Raw genomic sequence first — 20,022 nt, 5'->3', positions numbered from 1 at the left:
TTTTGTTTCCCTCTTTCTCTCACTCAAAGCCTTCATTCATAACAGCTAGCACTGCGATTGAAGGAATCCGTTCGTGTGGACTGAGTAGAGACGTTGTCATCGTTCAACGTTCGTGATCGTCCCGTGGATCTGTATCAAAGGTTTTGATCATTATCAGAGATCTGCACCAAAGGTTTGAATCGCCACAAGAGGTAACGATTCTATCACTGATCATGCCCATTCGTAAGGATCACTAAATGGAGAAAATTTTAAATTCCGCTGCGCCTTGGATGGCTATTCTCCAACAGTGGTATCAGAGCCACTTACGAAACCATGAATCTGATAACTGTTTTGTTCTGTAATAATATGATTAAAGACAGAATGAATCAAAGGTTAAATTGAGATCGATCAAGTTACATATATGTGATATATGTAATCCTGATGCAAAATACATTATATATGATATAGTGTTCTCGTTTCGTTCATTCAAACCCTCAATGATTGTTTTCCTTTGAGCGATCAATGGTCGTTTGCTTCTTGATCCGACATTAGTATGGTGAAGCAATGACGTATTGATCAATCATACTGAATTAACAATCGAGATGTGTTTGATGGTCTGAAATTGGTGCATCAGGGTTAGTGACGACACAAGGGTTGTGTTGTCAGAGAGTTATGCGATTGGGGTTTGACTGCACAAGAGTTGTGCGTCCTAAACACTTTTCCGAACAGTGTTAACCGGTTAACGCGTATGGTTAACCGGTTAACGCAATACGAAATATTTTTTTTTTTAAATTTTGGAACAGTGTTAACCGGTTAACGCATATGGTTCACCGGTTAACGCAATGCGAAATAAAAATTTTGAGATTTTCAAACAGTGTTAACCGGTTAACGCATATGGTTAACCGGTTAACGCAAGACAGAAAAGAGTTTTCTAAAAGTTTTCAAACAGTGTTAACCGGTTAACGCATATGGTTAACCGGTTAACGCAAGACAGAAAAGAGTTTTCTAAAAGTTTTCAAACAGTGTTAACCGGTTAACGCATATGGTTAACCGGTTAACGCAAGGAAAAATTCACTCGTTCGGCTAGAAAAAGTGCTTTGAAGTATCAAGTGTTGATACGAAAAACGACGTCAATTTTAAATGAATTGTTCATTAAAATTTTCGAGCAGGGGCGCTGCCCCCTTGACCCCTGTCCGCTGAACGGTCAGCGGAACCACTGTCCGCTGACCGAGCAGCGGAACACCCATTCCCGTTGTTTGGGCAGCGGACCCCCCGCTGACTCTGCGTAGTGTGATCGGTCGTCGACATTTAATTTGATTTTAATTAATTAAAGGAATTAATAATAATAATAAAGTGTTTATTATTGTCTTGTGGTGATCGGTTATGGCCTTAGTTTTCCTTTGTTTTGTTTTGGGTTTTTAAAATACGACCTGCGTGTCGTGCCTCTCTCTTAATCTCCCAAATGTAACTTCTTTTCTCATCTCACTCCCTCGTATGTAAAACGAGTTTCTTTCATGTAATGTAATGATATGAAGAAAGCAAAGAAGTCAGTGCCAAAGGAGGACAACCTTGAAGATCTTGCTTGGAGAAGCTTAGATCGTTGTAGGTTAGCTTAGGTTCTCTCATTGGCTTGGGAGAACAATTGCGCTAGGGGCCATAACTGTTTCATTTTTGTTTGTATGTATGTTGATGCATGTGAATGTATGTTGATGCATGTGAGAGACGGTTTATATGATAAACAAGCCGGTGAGATCAGAAAAATTGCAATTCCCTCAAATTAAATATTAAGTTTATGCTTTCCAAGTTTTAACACTCATCAAGACTAGTAATGGATAATGTAGGTTTCGCCTACGCGAGGTGCATGATCTATATATTAGTAAGGTGCGATGGGATAATTGTAATATCCAACTGTTAAAACAATGGGTCAAACTTAACTAAACAAATTATGAGAATATTATATATGTTTACTTTCCAAGTTTTAGCACTCATCAAGACTGGTATCGAATAATGTAGGTTTCGCCTACGCGAGGTGCATGTTTTGTATTAGTTAAGGTGCGATGGGATAATTGTAATATCCAACTGCTAAAACGATGAGTCAAACTTGATTATAATTTTCTTATGTATGTTTAGAAGCAAGAGTTGGGAATAATCCATATGATGGATTGGAATAAGGAGTTATTCACCCAATTGAAATTTTCGAGAGTTGTATGAGATACAATTGGAAGGAGTTCCTACCTAAATAACCTAGTTTTGTGTAATCCGCCTACGCGGACTTAGAACGAAGTGAAATATGGATCTCGACCCACTAGAAAATCTTCCAACGGGATTTTCCGAATCAAATGATGAGGGTCATTTGTTTTGAGTAAAATAGTGGGAGCATATTTAATTAAAGGCCTAATTGAATATGTCAATGATACTTATATATTCATTAATCCTTATGTAGATTACCATGACGGCAAACACCTCTAACAACATCCTGCGATCAATCCTTGATAAGGAAAAATTGTCTGGGACAAATTTTCTGGATTGGCACCGAAACCTGAGGATTATCCTCAAACATGATAAAAAGTTGTATGTCTTGGAGACACCTGTTCCTGAAGAGGAACCTCCTAGTTCTGCACCTAAGGCAGAAAGAGATGCTTATAAGAAGCATGTCGATGATGCCAATGAAACTGCTTGTCTCATGCTGGCTACCATGAACTCAGAATTGCAAAAGCAACATGAGAACATGTCAGCGTTCGATATGATCGAACACCTGAAGTTGCTCTATCAAGAGCAAGCAAGGCATGAGAGGTTTGAAGTTTCAAAAGCCCTTTTTCAAGGCAAGTTAGCTGAGGGAGCCCCTGTAGGTCCCCATGTACTCAAGATGATTGGGTATGTGGAAAACCTTGAGAGATTGGGTTTTCCCCTCGAAAAGGAACTTGCAACTGATTTGATCTTGCAATCGTTGCCAGATAGTTTCAGTCAATTTGTCCTAAATTTCAATATGATTGATATGGACAAATCTCTTCCTGAACTGCTCGCCATGTTGAGAACTGCCGAGCAGAATCTGAAGTCAAAAAGGAAGTCCATTCTAATGATCGGAAATGGAAAGAGACAGAACAAAAGGCCCATTAAGCAGAGTGATAAGGGGAAGGGCAAGGAAGTTGCCAATCCCAGATCCACTGCTGCTTTGAAGCCTAGTGGAGGCATAGCAAAAGAAGGCACCTGCTTCCATTGCGGTAAGACCAGACACTGGAAGAGGAACTGTCCAAAGTACCTGGAAGATAAGAAGAATGGAGTAGAGACTTCAACTTCAGGTATTTTTGTTATTAATATATCTACTTCTGCATCATGGGTATTAGATACTGGATGCAGTTCTCACATTTGTACAAATGTGCAGGAACTAAAAAGGAGTAGAGATTTGGAAAAAGGTGAAGTCGACCTACGAGTTGGCTATGGAGCAAAGGTTGCTGCCTTAGCCGTAGGAACTTATGAATTGACTTTACCTAGTGGTTTAATAATTCAGTTAGAGAACTGTTATTATGTACCAGCAATTAGCAGGAATATTATTTCCATTGCTTGTTTGCACAAGTTTGGTTTTTCATTTATAATAAAGAACAATTGTTGCTCAATTTATTTGAATGATATATTCTATGCTACTGCATAAATGAACAATGGATTATATGTCCTTGATCTTGAAATGCCTATTAATAACATTAATACAAAAGGGTGAAACCTAACGAGTTAAAACCAACTAGGTAAGAATATTAAAACTCTTCGATCAGATCGAAGTGATGAGTATTTAATCCTAGAGTTTGATGACCATCTGAAAGAGTGTGGGATCCTATCCCAACTCACTCCTCCTGGAACACCCCAATGGAATGGTGTATCTGAGAGAAGAAATCGAACCCTGTTGGATATGGTCCGATCCATGATGAGTCACACCAATCTTCCAAACTCCTTTTGAGGACATACACCATTGACATCAGCTTACACACTTAACCGTGTTCCATCCAAAAGGTTGAAAAGACACCATATGAGATATGGAGTGGTAAGAGACCACATATGTCTTACATGAAGATTTGGGGTTGCGAAGTTTATGTGAAACGACAAATTTCAACTAAGCTTGAGCCCAAATCTGACAAATGCTTATTTGTGGGGTATCCTAAAGAAACAAGAGGATATCACTTCTACAATCCTACTGAGGGCAAAGTGTTTGTCGCTCGAACTGGAGTTTTCCTGGAAAGGGATTTTATTTCCAAAGGAACAAGTGGGAGGAAAGTAGAGCTTGAAGAAATTCAAGAATCACAAAGCATAGATACACCTATGGAGGAATAAGAGCAGGAAACACAAGTAGTTGTGTAAGAGCAACCTGCTCAAGTAGAACAAGACCAACGTAGGTCAGGAAGGATACGTCACCTACCTGAGATATATAGATATCTGATCAAGGTGATGTATTACTCATGGATCAAGATGAGCCTGTTACCTACTCATGGAATCTTCGCCTTGATGAAACAGTAAAACTGTATGGATTCATCAAGAACGAAGATGAGCCTTGTGTCTACAAGAAGGTTAGTGGGAGCATGATCGTATTCCTGGTATTATATGTAGATGACATATTACTCATTGGAATCGATATCCCTACCCTGCAACAAGTAAAGTCTTGGTTGGGGAAATGCTTTTCTATGAAGGACCTAGGTGAAGCAGCCTATGTATTAGGAATCAGAATCTATAGAGATAGATCACAAAACTGCTTGGCCTAAGTCAGAGTACATACATAGACAAAGTGCTGAGACGCTTTAATATGAATGATTCCAATCTGGTTATGTGTTTTGCTTAAATGGTGGCACTGTGAGCTTGAAAAGTTCAAAGAAAGATACAGTTGTTGATTCTACAACTGAGGCCGAGTATATTGCTGCCTTAAGTGCAACAAAGGAAGCTGTTTGGATCAACAAACTTGGCATAGTCCCTAGCATTGTGGATCACATTGGTCTCTATTATGATAACAATGGTGTTATCGCACAAGCTAAGGAGCCTAGATCTCACCAACGATCCAAACACATACTTAGACGTTGTGTGAAAATATGTAAAGTACCTACACTTAACAATGTTGCTAACCCACTGACAAAGCCTCTTGCGCAGCAGAAGCATGATGGCCATACTAGATCAATGGGCATACGGGGTATGCCTGATTGGCTCTAGTGCTAGTGGGAGATTGTTGGTGTAAGCCCTAGAGGCCAATACTTTTGGTACTTGTATCGAATTATTTAAAGGCATTTTCTTTATTATGGTTGATTAATAAAGTCCCTGGAATAGATAGTCCGTTTAATGTATTAAGTGTGACTTAATCATGAGAACACATTGAACATAAGGACACTATTCTTAAAGTACTCGTAGTCGAGCTTTAATGTGAAGTGGGATAACATTAAAGCATTAACACTATTATGTTTGTAGACTGATGATCACATCTCATGGATCATGGATAAAGAGTTATCAAGTCTTAAACATAGGTATGAATATTAGGAGTAATATTTATACCGGATTGACCCGCTATGAGAATACTATATAGAAAGTTATGCAAAGTGTCATAAGTTATTCTCATGGTGATAATGGTGTATACCACTCTTCGACCTGAAACCACTATGGATCCTAGATGTAGAGTCGAGTGCTTTGTTGCTGATCCAACGTTGTCCGTAACTGGATAACCATAAAGACAGTTGATGGGTACTCCACAAAGCATGCTGAGGGACATGAGTGTCCTAGATGGAATTTTCCCATCCTGCGTAACAGGATAAATGTCTATGGGCCCAATATTGAACTGGACAAGGGTGACACGGTCTATACCTTGTGTTCAATATAGACATAAGGGCAAAGGGGTAATTATACACATAATTATTATCACAGGAGGTTTTGTCAGATCACATGACATTTTCGTGACTTGGGTAGTAGTGATGTGTTGCTAGATACCGCTCACTGTTTATTATGTTAAATGCGTGATTTAATATAATTGCCAACGCCGCGAAAACCTATAGGGTCACACACAAAGGACGGATTGATGAGAGATAGAGTAACTAAGGAACATCGTAAGGTACGGTATATTTAAGTGGGAGACAAAATATGGTAAGGTACCAAATACTTAAGTGATTTTGGGCATATTATAAGATATGGGCCAAAATACACTTAAGTGGGCTTTTTAGCTTGAAGCCCACACAAGTGGTTCTATAAATAGAACCCCTTGGGTAGAAGCATTGTTACTCCAATTCACTCAGACAGAAATTCAAGTAGAGACTTGGAATTTTGTTTCCCTCTTTCTCTCACTCAAAGCCTTCATTCATAACAGCTAGCACTGCGATTGAAGGAATCCGTTCGTGTGGACTGAGTAGAGACGTTGTCATCGTTCAACGTTCGTGATCGCCCGTGGATCTGTATCAAAGGTTTTGATCATTATCAGAGATCTGCACCAAAGGTTTGAATCGCCACAAGAGGTAACGATTCTATCACTGATCATGCCCATTCGTAAGGATCACTAAATGGAGAAAATTTTAAATTCCGCTGCGCCTTGGATGGCTATTCTCCAACATAGACTACATTTCAGAATGTACCGTACGCTAGGTAGTATCTGATGAGAAGAGCCAGACTGGGTCATACACTAGACCGTATCTGAGTTGCAGAATGAGTCGTCCATTAGGCTGTATCTGAGGATAAAAGATAAGAATGGATCATACGCTAGATCGTATCTGAGTAGCAGAATGAGCCGTCCATTAGGCTGTATCTGATGATAAAAGGGGTAGTCATACGCTAGACTACATTTCAGAATGTACCGTACGCTAGGTAGTATCTGAAGGGATGAATATCCAAATGGGTCGTACGCTAGACCGTATTGGAACAGTTGAAGGAACCATACGTTAGGCTGAATCAGAATGAGTCGTACGTTAGGCTATATCTGATAATATTTGTATATGTTGTATTTGCAATAAATGTCTGGGATGGGCTTAAAGATGCCATCATTAGGAGGATATCAGAATGCTTGTCAGAACGAATATTTATATGGATTATATCTGAAAGATGTATCTGAATCTTGAATGTAATCGATAAAGATATCCGTCTGAATGAATCTTTATTTTGACTGTATCAAGAGGATAATTAACCTGAAAAAAAAAGAGTTAGCCTCATGCCATGTCATGATGCATGAGATGTTTTATGCTCTTGAAAATAAATGCGAACATTGCATGCATGTATATGCTGTGAAATGATGCATGAATGAATTATGCGTCTGAATTTTTTTGCCATGGGAAAATAAATCCCGATATTCTGGTTGGAGATATTTGTATTGATGACCCTTTCTTAGCTGTGGATATTTGATTTCTGTCTGATGGTAGAAATATTCAACAGAACCTGACTGGGGATAAAAGAGATGACCAGTCTGTCTAGTAGTGCCAATTTCTTCTGGGAATAACTGGTTTTGCTGGGGAATAGGATTTGCAACCGGATTTGTTAGAACACATGGTTAAACCTTATCCTTGATCCTAAAGTCTTTTAGTAATTGCTATTTCTATTTTATGCATGTATTTTCGGTAAACATCAATCATATTCAAATGCATATATTAATTCGAATTAAATCAATGGACGTTTATGCAAACAAAACGGAGAAACTAAAACAAAAGTATGTTTTTGGAAATAAAATTGTATTGATTTTGAAAGAGGGCCTATAAACAAGCAATTTTAATACAAGGAGACAGAAATCCTAGTAAGAGGAAATTGTCAAGAAAGCAAAGAAAAAACAGTTATGAGAAAAAAGTCCTATTGATTTTAATTCTACTACTGCTATTATGTCTTCAAGCATCTCATCTCTTGTTGTCGGATAGAAGTGATTGGCTTGTTCAGTCTCTTTGACTTTGGTGAAGCTGACCGAGAACGGGACATAGTCATACGCTTTAATCCCTAATTTTTGCCTGGACCGCCTTTTCAGGTTTTCAGTCCACCAGGATACCCTTTTTTGCCCAAGCCGCCTTTTCAGGTTTTCGACTTGCCGGGTGTACATTTTTATATGTTTATCCCTAATTTTTGCTCGAACCCTTTTGGTTCGCCGGGATGCCCTTACTTTTCCCTAGATATGTCGACCTAGCGGGTCTCTTTTATGCGTAGTATTTTTTAACTATGTCCGCGTTCACGGGATGCGGGAAATCTTCGCCATCCATTGTAGCAAGCATCATGGCTCCACCAGAGAATACCTTCTTAACTATAAATGGCCCTTCGTATGTGGGAGTCCATTTGCCTCTAGGATCACCTTGTGGTAGAATGATATGCTTTATCACCAAGTCGCCAATTTGATACACCTGTCTCTTGACTTTTTTATTAAATGCCTGGGTCATGCGCTTCTGATATATCTGTCCATGACAAACAGCCGCAAGTCTCTTTTCATCAATCAAATTTATCTGATCGAGTCGAGTCTGAATCCATTCATATTCATCTAAGCCTGCATCTTTCATAATTCTTAGAGAGGGAATCTGAACTTCCATTGGTAAAACGACTTCCATTCCGTAGACTAAAGAGAAAGGAGTTGCCCCTGTCGAAGTGCGTACTGAAGTGCGATAACCATGAAGAGCAAACGGTAACATCTCATGCCAGTCTTTGTATGTTACTGTCATCTTTTGTATAATCTTCTTAATATTCTTATTAGCAGCTTCTACGGCGCCATTCATCTTTGGCCGGTACGGAGAAGAGTTATGGTGTTTTATTTTGAACTGCGTGCAGAGTTCAGTAATCACCTTGTTGTTCAAATTAGTACCATTATCAGTGATAACTCTTTCAGGGATGCCATACCGACAAATAAGACTATTCTTAATGAACCTGCCACCATATTCTTGGTGATAGAAGCAAATGAGGCTGCCTCTACCCACTTCGTAAAGTAATCAATAGCAACAAGAATGAAACGATGTCCATTAGAAGCAGTAGGTTTAATCTCTCCAATCATATCAATGCCCCACATTGCAAAGGGCCAAGGGGCTGTCAACACGTTCAATGGAGCAGGAGGTACATGTACTTTGTCCGCATAGATCTGGCACTTGTGATAAGTTATGGAGTGATGGTGGCAATCAGCTTCCATGGTAGACCAATAATACCCTGATCTCAGAATCTTCTTGGCCATCGTATGTCCACTAGAATGAGTCCCAAAAATACCGTCATGCATGTCTTCCATAATCTTTTCTGCTTCCTTTTTATCCACACAACGAAGCAAAGTCGAATCATGATTACGTTTGTATAATACTCCATTACTCAAAAAGAATTTAGCGGAGAACTTCCTCAGAAATTTTCTGTCATTGATGGATGCCCCTTCAGGGTATTCCTGAGTTTCTAAAAATCTTTTTACTTCGTGGAACCAAGGTTTCTCATCTACTTCATCAGCATTAAGTTCATAATAATATGCTGGTTCATCTAATCGTTCAATGGTGATCATGGGAGCTTCATTGTCCCATCTGACTCTGAACATAGATGACATGGTAGCCAATGCGTCTGCCAACTGATTCTCTTCTCGTGGAATATGTTCGAATGTAATCTCTTCAAAGTATGGGATTAATGTCAACACCCGCTCTCGATAAGGGATGAGATTCGGATGTTTAGTGTCCCATTCTCCTTTGATCTGACTGATTACTAAGGCTGAGTCTCCGTACACACTCAAAAACTTGATTCTCAGGTCTATAGCAGCTCTGAGTCCCAAAATACATGCTTCATACTCAGCCATATTATTGGTACAATCAAAACATAGTCTAGAAGTGAAAGGCGTATGGCAACCCTTGGGAGAAATAATTACAACACCAACACCATTGCCCAATGCATTAGAAGATCCATCAAAAACCATAGTCCATCGGGATCCCAGTTCGGGTCCTTCATCCGGTCCAGGTTCTTCATAATCAGTAACAAACATAACATCCTCATCAGGGAACTCAAAATTCATAGATTGGTAATCATCAACTGCTTGATGAGCCAAATGATCAGCTAACACGCTTCCTTTGATTGCTTTCTGGATACTATACTGGATATCATACTCTGTTAAAATCATCTGCCATCTTGCTATTCTTCCGGAGAGAGCAGGTTTCTCAAATATATATTTGATAGGATCCATCTTAGAAATCAATAAAGTGGTATGATTCAACATATATTGTCTTAGTCGGCGAGCAGCCCAAGCCAAAGCACATCAAGTTTTCTCAAGCAGTGAGTATCTTGTTTCACAGTCGGTAAACTTTTTTCTAAGGTAGTATATTGCATGCTCTTTTCGACCAGACTCGTCATGTTGCCCCAGCACACACCCCATTGAATTTTCTAACACGGTCAAATACATGATTAGAGGTCTTCCTTCAACTGGTGGCATCAGAATTGGAGGTTTTTGGAGATACTTCTTGATTTTGTCAAAAGCTTCTTGACATTCATCATTCCATATTATCTCTTGATTTTTCCTCAGTAATTTGAAGATGGGTTTGCAAGCAGCAGTCAAATGGGAGATAAATCGGGCAATGTAATTCAAGCGTCCCAAGAAACCTCTGACTTCTTTATCTGTACGGGGAACTGGCATTTCTTGAATAGCTCTCACCTTAGCCGGGTCAACCTCAATTCCTTTACCACTGACAATAAAGCCCAAGAGTTTACCGGATCTTACTCCAAAGGTGCATTTGTTCGGGTTCAATCTCAACTTGTATTTCTTCAACCTCTCAAACAGTTTGTATAAATGATCGAGATGTTCTTCTTCAGTATGAGATCTGGCTATCATGTCATCCACATATACCTCTATTTCATGATGGATCATATCATGGAACAAAACCACCATAGCACGCTGGTATGTTGCCCCTGCATTCTTTAAACCGAATGGCATTACTTTGTAACAGCAAGTGCCCCATTGCGTCACAAACGTAGTTTTCTCCATGTCTTCAGGTGCCATCTTAATCTGGTTATAACCTGAGAATCCATCCATGAATGAGAATACCTTGTGTTGAGCGGTGTTATCTACCAGAACATCAATGTGCGGAAGTGGAAAGTCATCTTTGGGACTTGCTTTATTCAAATCTCTGTAATCTACACACATTCGCACCTTACCATCCTTCTTTGGCACTGGTACCACATTAGCAACCCATTGAGGATAAGAAGTAACAACTAGAAAACCTGCATTAAATTGTTTCATAACCTCGGCTTTGATTTTCTCAGACATTTCAGGACGCATGCGACGAACCTTTTGCTTAACAGGATGACAATCTTCCTTCATCGGCAAACGATGTACTACTATATCAGTATCCAGTCCTGGCATGTCTTTATAAGACCAAGCAAAAATCTCTACATAGTCATGTAACATCTGAATCAATCTTTCTTTGACACTGTTTTCCAAGCCTGCTCCTATTTTGACTTCTTTCTTGTCTACTTCAGTACTCAGATTTATACAATTTCAATTGATTCCTCATGCGGCTGTATAGTCTTTTCTTCTTGCAGTAACAGTATGGCAAGCTCTCCAGGCACTTCGCAATCTTCCTCACTTTCATCCTCGGCTTGGTAGATCGTATTTTTAAATCCATAATTAACAGTAGCAGAATTATTATCAACAGGATCCAGAGTGGATATGGATCTGCAATTTGTTACGTGAGTGTGTGTAAGAAAACATAGCTTATTTGAAAGATGACAGGAAAGATAAAGAGCGCAATATTTGAATGCAAAAAGTCCATTGATTTATTGAATGTGAATATGCTTATGAAAATGGCAAAACCCTTAACAAATTAGCTATTGTGCCCCGGGCATAGACACAATGCTTTAAGAAGTTCAATTGTTCATAATAAAAATTACAAAATTTGAAACACTAAAATAAACAATAACAATTACTCCTGACTAAAGGAAATCGGGATAGTGTCTTCAGCCTTCCAATTATTGAGTCCGTCACCAATTGTTGGGAAAATCCAGCTATCCAAGTCGCAATTGCTATCAGCATCTTCTACAACATTAATCTGATCTTTGACTATCTTTTCAGAGCTAAACCCCAGGCCAAATTTATCAGACTTGTACGGTACATCGATCAGTTGACCCCAACCAGTATAACCACCATCTTCAACCACGACTTGAGCATCTTTCAGAGAAATCATAGCAGGAGGAGCACGAATAACCTTGGGCACACGGGAAGTTGGCTTAAGGACAGGACTGGTCGGAGGAACTACTTCAAATGACTGAGAAGGAGTCTCAAAGAATTCACCATCCATCTCGACGTATCTGAAGGTATGCACACTACTGACAATATACTCTTCTTCTCCACACACAGTGACAATCTTGCCCTCTATTGGATACCTCAGCTTTTGATGGAGAGACGAAGCTACAACACTTGCCCCATGGATCCAAGGGCGTCCCAGCAAGCAGGAATAGGCAGGACGAATGTTCATTATGTAACAGGTAGTGTTGAAGACTTGAGGTCCTATCTTGATAGGGAGAACCACTTCACCATGAACAACACTCTTCGCACCATCGTAAGCACGCACCACAACGTCACTAGGTTTCAGTTCAATGCTTTTACAGTCAAGCTTATCGAGCACAGCTTTCGGTAGCACATTCAAAGAAGAGCCATTGTCGATCAACACATGAGACAAGGTGATCCCCTTACACTCAATGGAGATATGCAGAGCTTTATTGTGATTCTTTCCTGCTGGTGTCAGGTCAGCATCAGAAAAGCCTATGCCATTATCAACAACCAAGTTAGCAACATAATTTTCTAACTGATCGACAGATGTCTCCTGAGGTACATGAGCGGTCTTCAAGAATTTTATCAACGCATTGGCATGAGATTCAGAAGATAACAACAAGGATAACATCGAAATTTTAGACAGAGTATGCCCCAGCTGTTCTACCACATCAAAATCACTCTTACGGATGATTTTCAGCATTTCTTCCATTTCCTGCTTGGCAACATCTTCGATAGTAACTTCGACTGGTGTCTTTGACTGAGAAGGATTGATTACTGGTCCCTTTCCTCGAGTTTCAGGGGCGGGAGGTGAGATTTCTGGAGAGAAGATCCTTCCACTTCGAGTAATTTTACTAGTCCCAACAATGTCAACGTCATTAGGATTAGCAGAATTATCATCTTGCTTTATGCCGTGGATGTAAACATCACCTCCATAATTCCACGGAATGGCTTTGCTTGAGGAATACGGTACTGGGCCAGGTGCAGTAATAATTAGGGCAGCTACCTTGGGCTTAGTAGTAATCTTCACAGGCACTCTAGTAGCGGTAATCTTCACTGGAACTTTGGACCTAGCAATCACAAATATTTCTTCAATAGGGTTTTCCACCTTAGGAATCTTTTCAAGGAGAATTGTACGATCATCCATCAGCCTTTGAATACCATTTCTCAACTTCAAGCAATCATTGGGTCGGAGTATACAGAGATCTCAATTTTCAGCACAACCTGGAAATAAACCAGCTTGCAATAAATTCTTCTTGATGATCAGGCTAAGTCAGCTACATTAGTAACGTGAGAATTGTCATCCACAACATTAACAGTCTTGTCATGATTAGGCATAGGAGCAGTGATGACATTAGGAGTCTCCGGAGGATCAAATTCAATTTCTCCAGCGTCGATCATATCCTGAATCTTATTCTTCAACAACCAATAATCGTTTGTATCATGCCTAGGGCTATCGGAGTGATATGCACACCTGGCATTGGGATTATAACGAGGAGAAGTAGTGTTGGGATTTGCAGGAGGATCTCTGAGGGTAATTAAATTTGCTTTTAGCATACCCTGCAGTGCTTGTGCTAAAGTCATATTGATCTTGGTAAACTGCCTTCTTGGCCTGTCTTGTCTGTGTTGGAAGTTTTGAGATGGCGGTGCTGCAATCGTAACTGCTCTAACAGTATGGTCACGATTTTTCTTGTTATGACCCCTTTGACCGTACACAACATTTGATTCATTCTTCCCCTGATAGGACTTTTTGGTGCTTGCAGAGGTAGCCGCCTGTATCTTTCCACTTCTAATTCCGCTTTCAACACGTTCACCCGTCAATATAAGTTCAGTGAAACCCGATGAGGAACTTCCCAATAGATGGCTGTAGAATGGGCCAGTTAGTGTACCCATGAACATGTTCACTAATTCTCGATCAGTCATAGGGGGTTTGACTCTGCCAGCCAAGTCTCTCCATTTTTGAGCATATTCTTTGAAGCTTTCTTTAGAGCCCATAGTCATATTCTGCAGCTGTAGCCGAGTAGGCGCTAATTCAGAATTATACTGGTAGTGCTTGTAGAAAGTTGTCGCTGAATCAGTCCAGGTGCGGATGTTAGAGCTCTCGAGCTGATAATACCACTCTAACTGTGTGCCAGACAGACTCTCTTGGAAGAAATGGATCCATAGCTTCCTATCAGTGGTATACGGCTGAATCTTTCTCACATAAACTCTCAGATGCATCTGACGACAAGACGCACCATCATACTTAGTGAAAGCAGGGACCTTGAATTTGCGAGGAATGACCACATCAGAGACCAGACCTAAGCTTTCGAAATCCAGACCGGGCGCCTTCTGACCCTCCATAGCTAGCATACGTTCTTCCAACAACTTATACTTATCATCCTTCGGAGAGTACTGTTCACTTTCATAATTTTCATAGTCGTCCTCAGGGTTGAAGGGATCAGCATTCTCATCTTCCGAATCATTTTCTGTCTCATCTTCTTTATCCTTCGGAATTCCAATCTTGACTCCTGGAGCCTGTCCTTTAAGCCTTCTTCCCGGGTTAATGTAACTCACAGATTTCTTGTCTTTCTTCTTCTCGAGCAATAGAGTCTTCAGTTCCTCCTGCCCCTTGGAGAAGTTCAAGATCATCTCCTAGAATTGAGCATTTTGAGCCTAGAGATCCTTGACAATTTGTTCGAGCGCCATTTTTCTGTTTGAGAGGAAGACCGTGAGAACATTGATCCTTTAGAGTACTGGTTATGCAATGTTATGTTATACTATGCAATGTATGAAATGTTTTCAAGGACTTTTGGAATTTAACTTTGCGTAAACCACCAAAAAGGGGAACTTTTATTAATAATTTCTTTAATCAATGTTCATTACAAGAAAAAATGAAAGCTCAAGTCTCCCAGGGACGACTTCTTTTTGGGCGGAGATATGCATTGAGACTTCGTTCCTCATTAAGCTGGCTGGTGAGCTCTAATACTTTCTTCCTTTCAGCACAGAACTGAGCTTCAAAAGTATCCCTTTCCTCTCTCAACTGGATCCAAGATTTCTTCAATTCTTCAACATTGGTAGGCATATCTGGATAAGGAATGATCTGAGGGGTACCTCCTTCAACTTTTGGTTCAACAATCAGAGGTCCAATTGCAAGATATGGCATGATAAGCTCACGAGCTCTGGCGCGTACCCATCTGAGATAAGGTTCCATAGGAATCGAGTTTTTCTGTCCTAAAGTACTTCTTTTCACCATGCCCCAAGCTTGTACAAACCTTTGACGAAGACCTTGAGAATCGTTGTCATAGTCAAACACAGTGCCTTGGATAATTATTTCATGTGGACCATCTCTTCGAGCATAACCAAACTGACGTAGGGCTAAAGCAGGATTATAAGTAATACCTCCTCTTATCCCCAGGAGTGGTACGTTAGAGAATTCTCCACAACGGTCAATGATGATAACATTTTCTTTGGGTTAGGGGCACCAATGGATGTCTGAATGGGAGAGCGACATTATCCTTTGAGACCATTTCAAGTTTTGCTCATTCTTCAAGACTGATTGAGGAAGGTGCGAAATAAACCACTTAGATAATAAAGGTGCGCAACACATGAGAGTCCCTTTCCTTTTCATAGTACGAGTGTGAAGGGAATGCAAAATGTCTCCAAGCAAGGTGGGCACAGGGTTATGAGTGAGAAATATCTTAACAACATTCATGTCTATGAATTGATCCGGATTAGGAAATAGCACCAAACCATAGATTAGTAATTCTAGAACATCTTTGAAAGCATAGACACTCATAGCTTTTAGGAATTCTCGGGCCTTATTTATCAGAAATTTGGCAAGTAAACCCTTAACTTCACTTCTTGTTACCCAATTAGTTTCAATGTCGGACTTTGTCATGTGTAAAGCCGCGACAACCTCTTCAGACCTCAGAATCTTTTCTAAACCATTGAAAGGTGTTTGATCAAGGATAGGTATCCCAAGCAACCTGGAAAATTCTTCTAATGTGGGTATCAACTGATAATCTGGGAAGGTGAAGCAATGATGTTTAGGATCGAAGAACTGGAATAGAACTCTCATCATATCTTCCTTGAAACCGGTGGTAACTAAATTGAGGAGATAACCATGTTTCTTGATGAACTGAGCATGATTGGGAAGTTCTGACACTAAATCCTTGAGTTGAGGAGATGTCGCTACAAAATTGATCCGGATGGTCTTCCTGGAAGCCATAGCCTTACAAAACAGAGCAAAGTTAAATCCCTAAGTCCTCGAAATGGTTAGTACAATGCCATGATGTCATGATGTTATGATGTTATAATGTCAAGTAAGTAACAAGCACAAACAAGTCACACCACAATCATTCCTAGGTTTTAAGGCTTGCATGAGTTCCATAGGTAAGTACCCTCCCCACTGAAGTTTGGTTGGTTCAACCTGTCCTAGAATAGTAACCGGGTTCTAGAAGAATCTCAAATCATTGACCTTTCCTTAAGTCCACTTCAGTGCAACACCAAGCGGTTGACCAAAATTTCCCTAAAGTCCAATCTCAAAGAGTGTAGTATCGAGTATCAACCAACCCCAGTCGGAACCGAAGTTAGTTATCTCACTACTTTCTAATGGCTAGGATGAGTCAATTAGGGTTCTAAAGGTCTGATTAATGCTTTGATGACACCACGCAGACACCAAAATTTTCCTCAAGTAAACATGAGGAACATCAGGACATCCAAAGTGTCACATTAACCGTAGCCATCATTTTAACCATTCCAGTATACGCCGGACAGTCGCGATGATCTCTTGCTACTTACCTAAGGTACACTAGATCCGGGTGTAGGATCTTTCACTCAAGCATAGAATACCCAAATAATCCCTTAAAAGTAAATCAGACAAAGAAACAATTCGAAAACATAAGTGATCTTATCTTTAAGGTAACCTCTCTTTTTAAGAGTCCCCAGCAGAGTCGCCAGTTCTGTGATACGGTGAACTGACTTTGTGTTTTTGCTTTGAAAAGCTATGTTGCGGATAGCAAGAGTCGCCACCGACTTTTCTTTTATCCAATAAGGAAAGGCGGAAAAGAACAGGAAAGACCTTGATTAGATTTTGAGTTCGGGAGGTACATTATACAAAGGAAAGATGTTAGCACCCTTTGTATCCATGGTTATCCATGGGCTCTTAATTGCTTAACTCACTTATGTTTTCCTTGTTTGAGAAAGTGTTTGAGAAATGTGGTGTGTTTAGAAAATATTTTGAAAGGAGAGTTTAACTTTGTAATGATTCTTGTACGAATGTATACAAAGTGTTTATCTCGTTTGATTTTGAAAGATGTTTAGAAAAATATAACTCGGCGATGATTCTGGTGCGAATGTATACCAAGTGGTAATTTTCTAAAAGATGTTTTGAAAAGTGTGAGGTGTGAAAAGTATTTTAAGCTGTGAGCAAGCATTTAAGAGTTATACCTAACCAAGGTCTTTATAGGTATTTCCTATCCTTAGGAGGGTAAAACTGTCCTTACTATTGAGAAGTAAGTAGTTTTATCCTTTGGATGTAAAGGGACATCGTGGGGTCGTCGATTGGTCATTGAAGGCAACATTTGTAAGGATACCTTAGCATTCGAAGAGACGATCATCATTTAATCGTAGGCTACAGCGAAGGGTCATCGAGGGACAAAGTCATATATTCGAAGGCAACGTTCGAGGGACAAGGTCATATATTCGAAGGCAACGTTCGAGGGACTATGATTTATCTTGTAGGGACATTGACCTTTTGATCGAAGGGACTATGACTTATCTGTTTAAGGATGATGATGATTTAATCGAAAGGGTCTTTGCTAAGGGTACCCCCACATTCGCGGGACATGACCGTATTATCGTAAGGCAACAAAGAGAGGGTTACCCTAGAGGTGCAAGTGTGGAAATGATTGGATTCGGATATATTATCTTGAATTAATTTATCTAAGTTCGATTATTTATCTTTCCATGCAATCCTATTAGCATACATCTAGACAGTTATATTCACAGTATGGAAAAATTAAAGTGCGGAAAATAAGACTACGCTATTACGTAGCTTCGGGATAGGGGGTACATAATTTAAAAGGGGATATAAAATATCTAAATCTTAATTAACGAGTACAAAATTAAAAGGGCATACAAAATTCATGACAAATGAAATAAATAAACTAAATTTAAGAATGAATTAAAAATATTTTTAGTCTATAATAATAGAAACTTTTTTTTAGGAATTTATGGAAAAACTTAGACTAAATTGATAGAAATTTTAAAAGAAAAGAGAAAAAAAATATAATTAGATTTTTATTATTCAAAATAGCCCATTTTAATTAATTAAGTGATATATGAAAATTTAATTAATAAACTAGATTAAATTATATCCTAGTTTAAATAACCAATATAATATATTAATTAGAAAATTAATTAATAGGTTTTATTTTAATAATAGAAAAATAGTGGTGAATTAATTATAGTGGAAAGGGAGTAAACATAGTAAAAAACTGAAAAGCTAGGACCTCTACATTGCAGTGAGGGGGAGCTACCAACGAGCCATGTTGGTCCATTCGTTATTTATTCGCCCTCATTAAAATATATATTAATTCTACATGGATTTTTCCATTTTTGACACAACACCACCATGCATGTTACAACCTTCTCTCTTACGGCAAATTACTTTATTTTTCTCATGCTGTTTCTTTCATGTGAATATAACAAACTTGTAACTTCATCTTATATCAAAGAACACACATAAAATAAGATCATATGTAATTATTATGCAATAATAAAAATAGCCATGCACAAATCAAGAAGCTTATATTATTTTACTCATGTATTAGTTCTCTTTACTACAAGTGATAATGATAAAACAAACCTTACACATACATGTTAAAGACAACCAAGGATTTATATTATCACCATTATATCGTCATCATCATTATTATGTAATAACAACATGTGAAATAAACATAATCATGCTAGAAACAACACTCATATAATAATTAAATGACAGATATAATTCTTTAAACATGCAAACATATATAATTCTTTAAATGACATATCAAGAACAGATGCATACTTGAATAAAGCAATATCAACATCCACCAAACCATGAATACATCATCTCAATAAATATATTAAACCAATATTATTCATGCATGAATTAAGGAGTATTGCAAGGTAATCATGCTGGATGCAAATTCCATAATAAACACTTACTGGGGATTTGATTCTTCTAGCTTGCTCACTGTATGTGTGTTGTTCTTATTCAGGCTATGAGTGCTTTATGGTTGCTTCTCCTTTCCCTGCCCGTGAATCTTCTTGCTTCTGCCTTGCCTTGTGTATCTTCTTCTGCTGTATCTCTCCTTTTTTTCCGTCTCCTCCCTCTCGCTGCAGCCATATGAAGTATTTATAATGGCGTGGATTAGGGTTTAACCTTGCTAAATATTTGGATCCCTTCCTATACTTTAGGTTTAACCTTGCTAAATATTTGGATCTCTTCCTATACTTTAGGAGAGTTAGGGTTTAACCTTGCTAAATATTTAGATCCCTTCCTATACTTTAGGAGAGTTAGGGTTTAACCTTGCTAAATATTTATTAAATACAAATATTATTATAAATAATGAATAATTTAAATAAAAATTAATTTAAATTTTAGTTACATAATTGAATTAAAATTTAAACATATTTCTATTTTTACTTTCATCATTTAAAAAAAAATCAAAATTATTCTTACTTATATCAATCAAAATTATTTTATAATTTATGGGCTTAAAAAATGTTACTCTTATAAATAAATTTTATTAAGTAAAAAACGTGAATTACTAAATAAATACTATTTATAAATAATGAATAAATGGAACATGAGTCACTAAATTATAAAA

This window comes from Lathyrus oleraceus, chromosome 3, assembly GCF_024323335.1.
Source record: "Lathyrus oleraceus cultivar Zhongwan6 chromosome 3, CAAS_Psat_ZW6_1.0, whole genome shotgun sequence".
Classification (NCBI taxonomy): domain Eukaryota; kingdom Viridiplantae; phylum Streptophyta; class Magnoliopsida; order Fabales; family Fabaceae; genus Lathyrus; species Lathyrus oleraceus.
Note: the sequence above shows the minus strand (reverse complement) of the source record.